Source organism: Rhinopithecus bieti, unplaced genomic scaffold, assembly GCF_001698545.2.
Source record: "Rhinopithecus bieti isolate Rb0 unplaced genomic scaffold, ASM169854v2 scaffold_19723, whole genome shotgun sequence".
Classification (NCBI taxonomy): Eukaryota; Metazoa; Chordata; class Mammalia; order Primates; family Cercopithecidae; genus Rhinopithecus; species Rhinopithecus bieti.
Genome location: NW_016809579.1, coordinates 1,208,927 through 1,220,725, shown reverse-complemented (window position 1 = coordinate 1,220,725; position 11,799 = coordinate 1,208,927). Strand labels below are relative to the sequence as shown.

Below are 11,799 nucleotides of genomic sequence, written 5' to 3'. Positions count from 1 at the left end.
AAGGAAGGAAGGAAGGAAGGAAGGAAGGAAGGAAGGAAGGAAGGAAGGAAGGAGGGAAGGAAGGAAGGAAAATATTTCAAGCTTTACAGTAGTAGTGCCACTCTGTAATCAATAAACAACAGAACCAAACAATAAAAGATTTTACAGAACAGTCTAACCAGCAATATGATTACAAAATTCTGATTCAGATATCAAAACCATTTTCAAAAATAAATATATGATATGAAAATCCCGCAAAGGTCAAGTAGGATGTATTATGCTTGAATGAAATTATGAGTTGAGAGTAGGAAATTTATAAATTTGAGGAAACAAATTAAACAATTAAGAGGAAATTGCACTGCTAATGTATTATTTGGCAAGGTGTTCAGTGGAACACCAAGATATTCTTAAGGAAGTTGCAAATATATTTTAAAATGTTATCATTGAAGTGGATTTTTAAAAATGAGGACATGAATACCTTTAAAAAGGATTCGGGGTAAAGAGAGAAAAATACATGTAGATTGTGTATACATACATAAAAGGTCTTTTAAAAGATAAACTTTTGTCTTTCTTTATCCCTTAAATAAAAGGAGCAGATACTTAAATTCCTTGCATTTTATTTTAAAATTTAGAGAATGCTTACAGCTTCCCATATATATGGGCATATATTTCCCACACTGAAACTTATACTAAGAAGCTAATCTAATCAAGGGATGACAAAATCAAAACAATTCTCTTGAAGAGTCTATTTTCTTGATTTTTAAGTCTAAATGTATACTCAAAGAAGTAAAAGTATTTATAATTGATTCTACTATTTGAAAATATTTACTGATCATTTATCTTGCACCAAGTGACCTCCAGCTCCGAAGATAGGTCAGTGGAGAAAGATACAAAGTCGCCCAGCTTCGTTAAGCTTAAATCCTCGTGAGGAAGAAAAGAAATAATTAATCAGGGACTTTAAAACAGGAGTGTTGTGATATGGCTTGGAATTCTAACTGCATACTGTGCTTGCTGTGTGGAGACTGGATTGAAAAGTAGAGTGATGATAGAAGCTTAAATTCATATAGAATATGGCTAGCCTGTATTCTGAGGGTGCCTGAAATAAGAATGTGTAATAGTTCTCATTATTTCCTCAAGAAATCTCTGCAGTAGAACTTTGGCCTTGTGAGGGAAGTACTATAGTCACCAAGTGGTGAGGGTGGGAAGCTGAATTTGCAGATACCATTTGAAATTACTTTACTTTAAAGGCAAAGCTGGCAGGATTTTCATATGTGTCAGATCTGACAGTGTGTGTGGGGGGTGTGTGTGTGTGGGGGGGGTGTGTATGACAGAGAGAGAAAGAGAGAATGAGAACCAGACAGACACAGAGAGACAGTGACAGAGCTGCAGAGACAGAGAGAATTAAAAGAGGACACCAAGAATATTGAGGTGAGAAATTATAAAATGGGAGGTGCCATTAAACAGAATGGGGAAGAGCAAGTTCGGGGAGTGTCAGTGGCTCCATGTGGACTTATTAATTTTGAGGTCCCTAAACCACATCCAAGTAGAGAAGCCAGACAGTGTTGGGTGTGGTCTAGTGCTATGGTATCAAAGAAAATATCAGGAAATGTATGACACAAAAATTAGTAAGAAAGCAAAGATAAGAAACATAAGTGAAAGTCCTGTGTCTAGTGGTTATCCAACACCCAAAAAGTAGAAAGATGAGAAGAAAGCAGCCCAAAAGTACTAGGGGTAATTATCAAAAATGTCAAGAGGAAAGTAGGTTAAGTGTTCTGGAATTCTCTCAAAGAAAGTTTTGAGAAAAGGAGGGAGGGAGAGATCGACTGTGTTCAATGCTGCTGATACATAAATTAAGACAAAGGCTGAGGAATTACGCTTCAATTCGTCATTTAACAACATGGATATCAATTGTGCTTTGATAAGAGCAAATTTCTTGGAGTGAGTAGTTGAGAAACCACATTGGAGTGGTTTCTCAAAGGAATGCCTGATCTCTGGATTCTTAAGGAAACGTTTTATTGAACAGGGGAGGCACAGATTGGATTAGTTTTCATTCCCGGGTCAGGACACACTCTAAACATGTGCCTCTGCATGCCTTGCTTTTTAAAGTTGGGTATCCTGTTACCTTTCAATAACAGAACAATCACCTGCAAAACCCACACCCATTTAATGGACACACTTTACAAAGACTGACACTAGAGGTTGTAGGAGAGGATGTGGTTCCACGTAATATCATACTGAGTTACTGATAAGCAGGTAAGCTGGTAAAATGTCTTCGGAAAATTCACCATTCCCGCTGTACTTAAACTTTCCAATGGCAGACACCAGAAATTCCACATTGTAATATATTTTGATGAGAAAAAGCAAGAGACTTGTATTAAAATATTGATTATTATTAAAAATTATCACACTGGGTTCCCTGAATGTTTTCTTAGCAAGTCAGTCTCTGCCTATTTTAGTAGTACAACCTCAATCTATTATATTAATCAACCACTTAAAATTATATTTTATGTTAATTCTACATCCAATGCCAAAGCAAACATTTTGTATATTCCACAGAATCATTTGTTGAATAAATAATGAAGAACTTAAATAAGTTAATATTTATAGGGTCTATACACAAATAATGTATCATCTCAGAATACAGCAATAACATCTGTTATGTAGAAAATGATTTCAATCTTACTTAAAAATATTTTGGGCATAGGAGTTACTGTTATATATAGATGCTCACTTTGTTTTGTTTATATGAAAATGATTGTAGTTAATGTACATTTTTGGTACTTAAGCCTTTTGCTATTGCTGCCATAGCAAATAGTGTGCCTATTAAGAACGTGAGCCTGAGTTTTACTTCATTTTAACAGATTTCTTAATAAAATATGTGCCATACTATTTGGTTTAATACATAAGCAAAGAACCATCCACTCCACTATTGCCACCTCTCCCTCCTCTAATGTGGCGCCTGAAGATGTTACCGATAGCAGAGGACTTTGTGTTCAACCTAAGCACTTTATAGCCCTTTTATTTTGAACTAGGCATGAGATAAAATAATTCAGCAGCAATACAACTCACACTTCTTAAAGAATGACTCTTTCTTTTGAACCTGGTTAACATTATGCAGCAAGACAGAGTACACTTCTCTATCCCAGCAAATCAGTGTTGGCACTGCACTCTCTACACTCTGACAACTTGTGTTATTGGCTTTCTTACAAACACCATTTGAGCTTATAATTTACATGCATCAAATAATGTACGAAAATATGCTACTTCCTTCCCCTTCTCTTCTGTTCTCTTCTTACCAGACAATTGTGAGTTTTCTTTTCTCACCGACTGCTTTCTTCCATCTACTTGATTTTTAAAAGACTTTCTCCACATTTCCAATCTTAGTATTATAGAGACCAAATATGTGGTCAAACTACATATATAGGAAGAGTTGAATTATCAATGCAAGCATTTTTAAATAAATGATTCCTCCTCAGTTTTCCGTGATTATTTTATATAATCAAATGTCTTCCAGATATACATCCCAAACCAGCGGTTGCCAAGCTCTGCTTTGTTGTCTAATTTCATTAGAATTATCCAAAATTCTTATGATAAATACAGATAAATTGGCATAACTCCAGATTTATGAAATCAAAATTTCCAGAACCCAGGAATATGCGTATTCCTCAGGTGATGCTGATGTAATATGGGATCCGAGTTTAGAATCCGAGGAAAATTAACCTTCGTGCCCTCTGGTTGACCAGAGTTATCCAGATGACCAGAGTTGCCCTCTTGTTATCCAGAGGTCCTTTCCCCTTTCACTTTCTGCTCTCTCTCCATCTGCACGATCGTCCTCTCCTTCCTCCACTTCTCTTCATCTACATCCAAGTCCTTCTCCATCGATTCTCCTAAAGCTCCAAATGGTCAGTTGCCACTAAAGTTCCCTCTGCCCTGTGAACAAGTTATGTGGGCAAATGTAGAATTTAAGCTTGGACCCAGTGGAATCAAGAGCTGCAGTTAAAGATTTCTCTAAACCTAGAACGGACCTGCAAGTACTTGTAGAAGATTAGAGATTTCCTGTGCATGCAAAGGGCTCAGGGCGACCTGATGCTATAGACCAAATCTTACTGTCCCCTCAAATTCATGTGTTAAAATCTAATTCCCCATGTGATGGGATTTGGAGGTGGGGCCTTGGAAGGTGATTAGGTCATGAAAGCTGAGACTATGAATGTGAACAGTGTTCCTATCACAGGGACTGCTGAGAGCTCCCTCATCCCTTTGGTCATGTAAGGACACAGTACAAAGATGACAGCTTATCAACCAGGAAACAAGCTCTCACCAGACACAAAACCTGATGACCAGTTTACCTTGGATTTTAACATCTCCAGAACCATGAGAAATAAATTTGTTTCTCTGGTACCTAGTCTATGGCATTCTCTTTTGGCACCCAGATTAGCTAAAGTACCAACATATCAACTTGTACACATACTTTCTGGAAATACGGATGCCAAACCTTTGATGGCAAAAGGTGACTGATCTGCTAGAGGAATGGACCTACATGATGACTCTTTCCACAATAAACCAGAGTAAAAACAAGCTAAAGTAGGTCAAGGTCTCCTAAAAGGCGTACCTGAAAAGTTTCCAGTAACAGTTGATTAGATGGTAATTCCATCACACAAACAACCACAGCAAAGTGACACAACAATCAGAGATTTTCAGGATAGCCTCCAAAACACCATCTGACAACATCAGGGAGTTAAAGAAGACATGAAGTTTCAAAAAGTCAAGCTTGATTCAAATGTCATTGTAGAAATTTTCAATTGAACACTATGAATCAATTCTGGGCAAGTGGTGGTATGGCGTGGCGACTTTGGGGCACGAGTGCTGAGTTTCAAAGCTTTAGTTTCTATACCCTTTGGAAATGCCCCTGGCCACCTAACCCTGGTGTCTGCCTCCATGTCTCCCACTGTGCCCAGGACTGAGAACAGCGTGGGAGATGCTAGCTCGGGCTGTGCTGGTCACCCCCTCTCTTCTACCTCTTGCTCCAGCCATGCTTTCAGCTCCAGGGCTGAGGCCTGTGGCTACAGCAGATGCCAAGCGGTCAGGCAGCTGCTTAATGGGCTAGTGCTGGGAAGGACCGAGGCAGAGGCAGGAGGGCTCTGAGGCTGCCTCTAGCTCCAGTTCTCTCCCTGACAGGGGCTCTTCCCCTAGTGCTGGCACTGGCTCATTAGATGACGCTGGAAGGTCCTGTATTGCTGCACATTGAGCAGGAGTTGAAAAAGATAAAAAGAGTTCCCAATGTCAGTCACTTTCCACTGGAATTTCCACACACAGAATCAGCCTCACTGAATTTAAGGAATTCCATCCTGAAAACACCATCCCCGCAGAAGACTATAGGGAAAACACCGCCCCCACAAAGTCTCTGACACTATAGGCCACCTCACCGTGTGCCTGTGCCTTGAGGAACTGCAGAGGTTCCAGCTGGACAAGGACAATGCACAGATGTGGCCCTGATGGGATCACCGGTGTGGGCTGGCCTGGGTAGGGCCTGCTCTGGGCTGCTCTGTGGTACCTGCAGGCGTCTTCGGCCAGAGGCGCCTGGGTGAGGGATGAGCCTGCATCAGCATCATGGGAAAAGACTCTCGCTCTGGGCCCTCCTGAAGCGTGAACCTCGAGATGTGGGGATGCATCACAAGAACATCATGCTCTACTGAGCATCTCCCACCAAGGGAGCAGGCTGTGGGGCTGTCCCTAGGAGTGGGTGCCTGGTTACCAGAGCTCTAAATTCTGTTAGGTCTGTCACCAAGGAAGTGAACTCACTTCTTTAAGGTTCCGTATCCTCGTCTCCTTCCTTCCATAAGATCTACTCAGAACGCCCTGGGCTGCTTACTGTTCACCCTCCCCCCAGGTCAGCTCCTTACCTGTATACAGGTAAGTCCACCCAGGGCCTGCTTGTACACCTGCGCCTGATATGCACCTGGAGCCTAGGAATCCACTTGGGGCCTGCGATCCAATAGGGGCCTAATGTGGATTAAAAGTAATTTTGATTATTCCTGCAGGGAAGAAAAGGCCTTCTAGCAATAAGAAGCACACTTTCACATCAAACATGTAAAAATGATCAAAATCTCATGGAAGAAAGGTATCAATTTTAATCACTGAAATGTTAACTTTTGATAAATATTTAAGTTTATAAGGAAAAATAAAACCATGCTGATTAAACCACAGTTGTAGGGAATGCTATAGAGTTTCTCGTTTGTGGATTGAACACAGAAAGCGCCCACCTACTTATGGTCATAATTTTCTACCTTAATCTTCTTAATCTTATGATTAATAGAAAAAATACCATGATAATGATGGCGATGATGGTTCAAGCACACAACCGAGGTTTAGTGACAGAAACAAAGGCGTTCCAGTTACAGTGCAGCTGTTCTTATTGGGGTGGGAAAATCAATCCTGTGTTCAGTATACATGGGAAGCAGGAGTACATGTGGGGAGAACCGCAATTTACTGGACTTAGGTTTTTCACAGAAGAGCTATAGTTTATCCTGCACTCTCCATTCTGTGATCAAAAACCATGGAACAGAGAAGAGCATTTCAACCCGAGACTCTGTTACCAGAAATGCACCTGCCCCACCTCCCTGCAACCATATATGCCACCTCTCTGTGCTGATCCAGAGGGGTTCACATATAGCACAGACTGAGGCTGGACTCCATAGTTTTCAGCCTCCCAGGTGTCAGGTGTTTTGTGGTCACCTGGAGGTGGGAAGCTCCTGGGGTCCATCTTCTTCACCAGCAGGGGGCAGCAGAGCTGCATCCAGAAGTTAGTCTGGGGCTGCCCAGGGGGAGCCTAAGAGGGAGGCCAGCCCTGAAGGCTCAACAGGTGTTTGAGGATCAATCAGTCCTGGGTCTGGAGGCCCAGTAAAGTGCATCCTATCCCCTCGAGCTGCAGTAAACCCGTCCTGAGTGCTGCATTCATGCAGCATCACCCAAATGACAGGAGAAGGGGAACAGTGAGGGCCTCACCTGGGAAATGCAGCTGGAAGTGCCTGGGCCCTGGTGTCAGCCTGGGCAGCTCCCACAGGGCTGGGATTCCCTGGAAGACGCCCCAAGGTCGAGGTGCTCTAGGAGGAGGGCACAGTGTGAGAAAAAAGGGTTTCCAGGACCCAAGCCCTTCACCTAGCATTGCTGCCTGAGCCTCCTGCCACTCTCAGGGTCTTGTCCCTCTCTGTTCAGCAACATTCTGAGGAGCTGAGTCCTCAGTCCTGGGCACTTCCACAGGCTCCCCCATCCCTTCTCCCTCTGCCTTTCCTTCCTGCTCCAGGCATACTCTGACTCAGGGGGCGGCTCCTGTGCTCAGGGGAGTCTCAAGTGGGTGGGGTGGCGCACTCAGGACCCTGGTTCCTGGATGGGACATCCGCAGCCTCCTTAAGGAGATGGTTTCCACAGGGAAGGGGATTCTCACCTGCCTCAGGCCACAGCTCTGGCCACCAGGTGCATGATAACAGCCTCATTGGCAGGACGTCATTGCAGGGATCAGGGACCACCCACCCTATGGAGCCCACACCCTGTGCAAAGACTGTGTTCCTGGGATGCTCACAGAAACCATGGGGCTTAAAGTTGGATTTCCCATCAATATTTCATGGAAACTTGTAAAAGTCTCCAGAAAACCACACTAGATAGAGAACCCTGGTGCTTTTTACCATTTTACATAAAATATTGATGGGAAAATAAATAAACAATGGCAGAGCTGAGAATGGCAATGGCTAGTGTACTGTGGGGATGGGGACGGACTAGAAATATCAACACCGTGGGTGAAATGAGACCAGACGTCCTGATGGCTCCACATGGGTGAGTGGTTCCTCAAATGACTCAACTATTCTCACTGAAATAGGTGACAAGTGTCCTAATGACACAATCCATCATTCAGATTAAATGAGCAGGATGGGACATTTCCTCCAGCCAGGAAGACTGTGGACAAATTCAAGTGCAGGGCTGGCCCAGTTCACCTGGCTCTGAGACCGTTGGATCTGAGTTCCTCCAGCCCTCCAGGCAGACTCTGCAGAGGGGGTATCAAGAGTAGATTGAGGAATTAGGTGACCAGGATATACTGGGGTGTGGGGACTCAGCTGTGACTTAGGGAAATGGGGTCTGATTGAATCAACAGACTGAGGTAGACATCCCTCAGCTGGTCTCTGAATTTCCACAGGTCATGACAAGCCAGTCCTTGACCTGAATATCCTGGATCAGTCCCCAGAACTGCCCAACTCAGGCTTATGTCATTCTCTACAGAAAAACCAGTGGAGTGGACACAGTGGAATCTGTCCGGATTCCTTCCTCTGATCTCACCCACCCAGCACTGTTGGGAGCTTGTGGCAGCTGAGAGCTGTGCCTTCTTCACTGGGAAGTGCTGCTCAGCGCAGAAAACTGCCTCCTCCAGGTTTATGCCCTTCCTCAGCGAGGTTAGGTTTCATGACTGCCTGAGGCCAAGATCTCAACCCTCTGCCTCAATATACGAGGACCTGAAATTCCTCCTAGCTCCACAGCTCCCTGTGGGANCAGAGGGGTATCAAGAGTAGATTGAGGAATTAGGTGACCAGGATATACTGGGGTGTGGGGACTCAGCTGTGACTTAGGGAAATGGGGTCTGATTGAATCAACAGACTGAGGTAGACATCCCTCAGCTGGTCTCTGAATTTCCACAGGTCATGACAAGCCAGTCCTTGACCTGAATATCCTGGATCAGTCCCCAGAACTGCCCAACTCAGGCTTATGTCATTCTCTACAGAAAACCAGTGGAGTGGACACAGTGGAATCTGTCCGGATTCCTTCCTCTGATCTCACCCACCCAGCACTGTTGGGAGCTTGTGGCAGCTGAGAGCTGTGCCTTCTTCACTGGGAAGTGCTGCTCAGCGCAGAAAACTGCCTCCTCCAGGTTTATGCCCTTCCTCAGCGAGGTTAGGTTTCATGACTGCCTGAGGCCAAGATCTCAACCCTCTGCCTCAATATACGAGGACCTGAAATTCCTCCTAGCTCCACAGCTCCCTGTGGGAAGACTGAGGCCTCAATGAGGGTCGGAGCCTCCTGCCCGGTGTTGCCTCCCTCACCTCCTTTCACATCCTCTGTGCATACAGTTCTCCATGTCAGAGTCTGCTTCCAGGGAACCCAAATTAAGATCACCAGCCATCCCCAACATGGGCCATGCGGGACCTCAGGAGGCCACTGTACACTGGAAAGCAACCGTTTATTCCTAAATTAGCATTGTGAGTATCCACATGCCCAACGAAATCGGAGTGTTTCTTGGATTTGTATGGAATGAAAAGGGAGCCTGACTCACCAGGTGCTCTGAGTTCTGAGGCAGAGTTGGAATCAGATCCCCCCGCAGTAAAACCCAGGGCAGGAGGAGAAGCCTCACCCCATACAGGGACCACAGATGCACCCACAGGGTGAGCAGCAGGATGGACACTGCCCGCCTCCACCCTCCACACCCTGGGCAAAAAATCATTCTTTACACCCCTCATTCAGCCTATCAATGTTGACACTTAAAAAGCCACCACAGCCCACCGTTGTCAACAGGAAACCCATTCACATCTCCATCAGCCACACAATCTCCACAGATGCTTCAAAACATAATAACAGTAGCCATGCAAAGTATAGAAAATGTCTCCTAAATAATTGTACTTAGATTACATATGAAAGTGATACTATTTTTGATATGCTAGGTAAACAAAGTATATTATTTAACTCATTTTCTTCTTCTCTTTGTATTTCTAATGCGATGACTAGACATTCGGTTTCCCACGAGGCTCACAACATTATTGTGAATGGACAGTGCTGGTCTGCACCCCTTCAGGTTACAGGGGCTGTGGAGTGACCTGGTGCAGGAAGCCCCATCTCCATCCACAGGACATCAGTGTGAACCCAGGGAGAGGCGCTGGTGTAAGAGAGATGAGAACACAGGTGTGAACCACCTGCTTGTGCAGGGGACTGAGCCTTCATTTTGAGCCAAATAATATCCTTTCCTATCTTCAATTCATAACAAGAGGGCTTTCTGGGCTTCTTTTTGTTTTCAGGTTTGTGCCCCTTGAAGTTTCAGGCTGTCTGGATCCCAGCCAGGGGACACTGAGGAAATGCAGGAGTCTCACACTGACTGTTGTATGTCATCTGCTGGGGCCATCCCAAACTGCTGAGTACCATTTCCTTTCCTGGTGCTCAAATAGCTGCCCCATGCACTTGTCATGGTTCCAGACATGAATCTAGGTGGGAAGACAGGATAGTGTATGTTATAATATTTAAATGGAACCTGAATCTGTTAATATCTAATATGAAAGATTAAAATAATTTTGTCATAAGCAATGGGGAAAGAAGAAAAGATACTAAAATCCTTTTAAGGAAAGAAACAAAAACGTATTTATTGAATGTCTGTGTGTCTTCATTGTCGCAAGGCTTAGAGAGGTCAGCTTTAAGTTGTAGTGAGGAAGTGGTCTGATGGGAAAAAGTAAGAAAGCAGGAAACACGCATCTCTGCAATTTAACACATAAATTACAGTTCAATAAAGCAAACATTCACAATAAATATATGCTGGTGCACACAGAAAAGCCTGTTAACAAACTTTCCCTTTGTCCTGCTGGGTCATATCCCCACGGACCGTCTGTGTGCAGTGTGGACTCTGTGGTCCCCATTTCTCAGGCTGAGAACCAGAAGGTGGGAAGGACACATCACCTGCTCATGAGTGGGAAAGGCAGGATTGGGAGCAGTGGACTCAGGCTCAGGACTGTGGGCCTGGTCAGTGCTCCTGTTCCCTCCACAGGGTCCCTCCCACATGTGCCCGTGTGGATGCGGGTGCACTGCCTGGGTCGGCTGATGTGCTCCAGGGATTCGATGCCACAAATGCTTCAGCACAAAGCGTGGGGGTGGTGATGGGATGAGGCTGCAACTCGGGAGACCAGGGACCGACAATACCCATCAGAGGGGTCCACGGGGTGGGCAGCCCCATTTCCTGACAGTAGAGACAGGCTGGAGGTGGGTGCCAAGCCGAGGGCACTGCAGGGTCGGCCAAGGCCTGGAAGGTCACAGAGACACAGGCACCACACAGCAGAGACACTGATGGCCAGGAGATGACTCAGGTAAGGGATTTCAGCAGATCTTTCTCTCCCGAGCAAATCAGGTACAAAAAAATTAAGTTCCTGCCATCAGAATAGACAAACAAGGACTTTAATCTCCTCAGCTGAGCCCCGGTGTCCAGGGAAGCAGAAGTCTCTGAGCCCAGGCCCAGCTGAGGGTGGGGTGAGGAGAGGAGCTCAGGGTGCAGATTTGCATGGAGGCCCCGCCCTCCTCTGAGGCAGAGGAGATAACACAGGGCTAGGGGCAGGCCCAGTGCTGGGGTCTCAGCAGGCACCACTCTCGGGACATCTCCACCATGGCCTGGGCTCTGCTCCTCCTCACCCTCCTCACTCAGGGCACAGGTGACCCCTCCAAGGAAGGGGCTTCAGGGGCCTCTGGGCTGATCCTTGGTCTCTTGCTCCTCAGGTTCACCTGGGCCCAGCACTGACTCACTGGAGTGTGTTTCTCCCTCTTTCCAGGATCCTGGGCTCAGTCTGCCCTGACTCAGCCTCGCTCAGTGTCCGGGTCTCCTGGACAGTCGGTCACCATCTCCTGCACTGGAACCAGCAGTGACGTTGGTGGTTATAACTATGTCTCCTGGTACCAACAGCACCCAGGCACAGCCCCCAAACTCATGATTTATGGTGTCAGTAATCGGCCCTCAGGGGTCTCTGATCGCTTCTCTGGCTCCAAGTCTGGCAACACGGCCTCCCTGACCATCTCTGGGCTCCAGGCTGAGGA

At 45.5% G+C, this 11,799-nt stretch overlaps 1 long non-coding RNA gene and 2 gene segments (V, D, J or C); all 3 read left to right on the top strand.

Annotated features, from left to right (window-relative positions):
• LOC108540637 (Ig lambda chain V-III region LOI-like) overlaps positions 1–11,799 on the top strand; it is a 286,101-nt gene that overhangs the window by 8,778 nt on the left and 265,524 nt on the right.
• The window catches only part of LOC108540636 (Ig lambda chain V-I region BL2-like), a 574,188-nt gene that overhangs the window by 316,225 nt on the left and 246,164 nt on the right, over positions 1–11,799 (top strand).
• On the top strand, positions 9,085–10,251 carry LOC108540657 (uncharacterized). Its single transcript, XR_001888725.1, has 3 exons — positions 9,085–9,218; positions 9,742–9,915; positions 10,029–10,251. It is a non-coding gene; the product is annotated as an uncharacterized LOC108540657 (long non-coding RNA).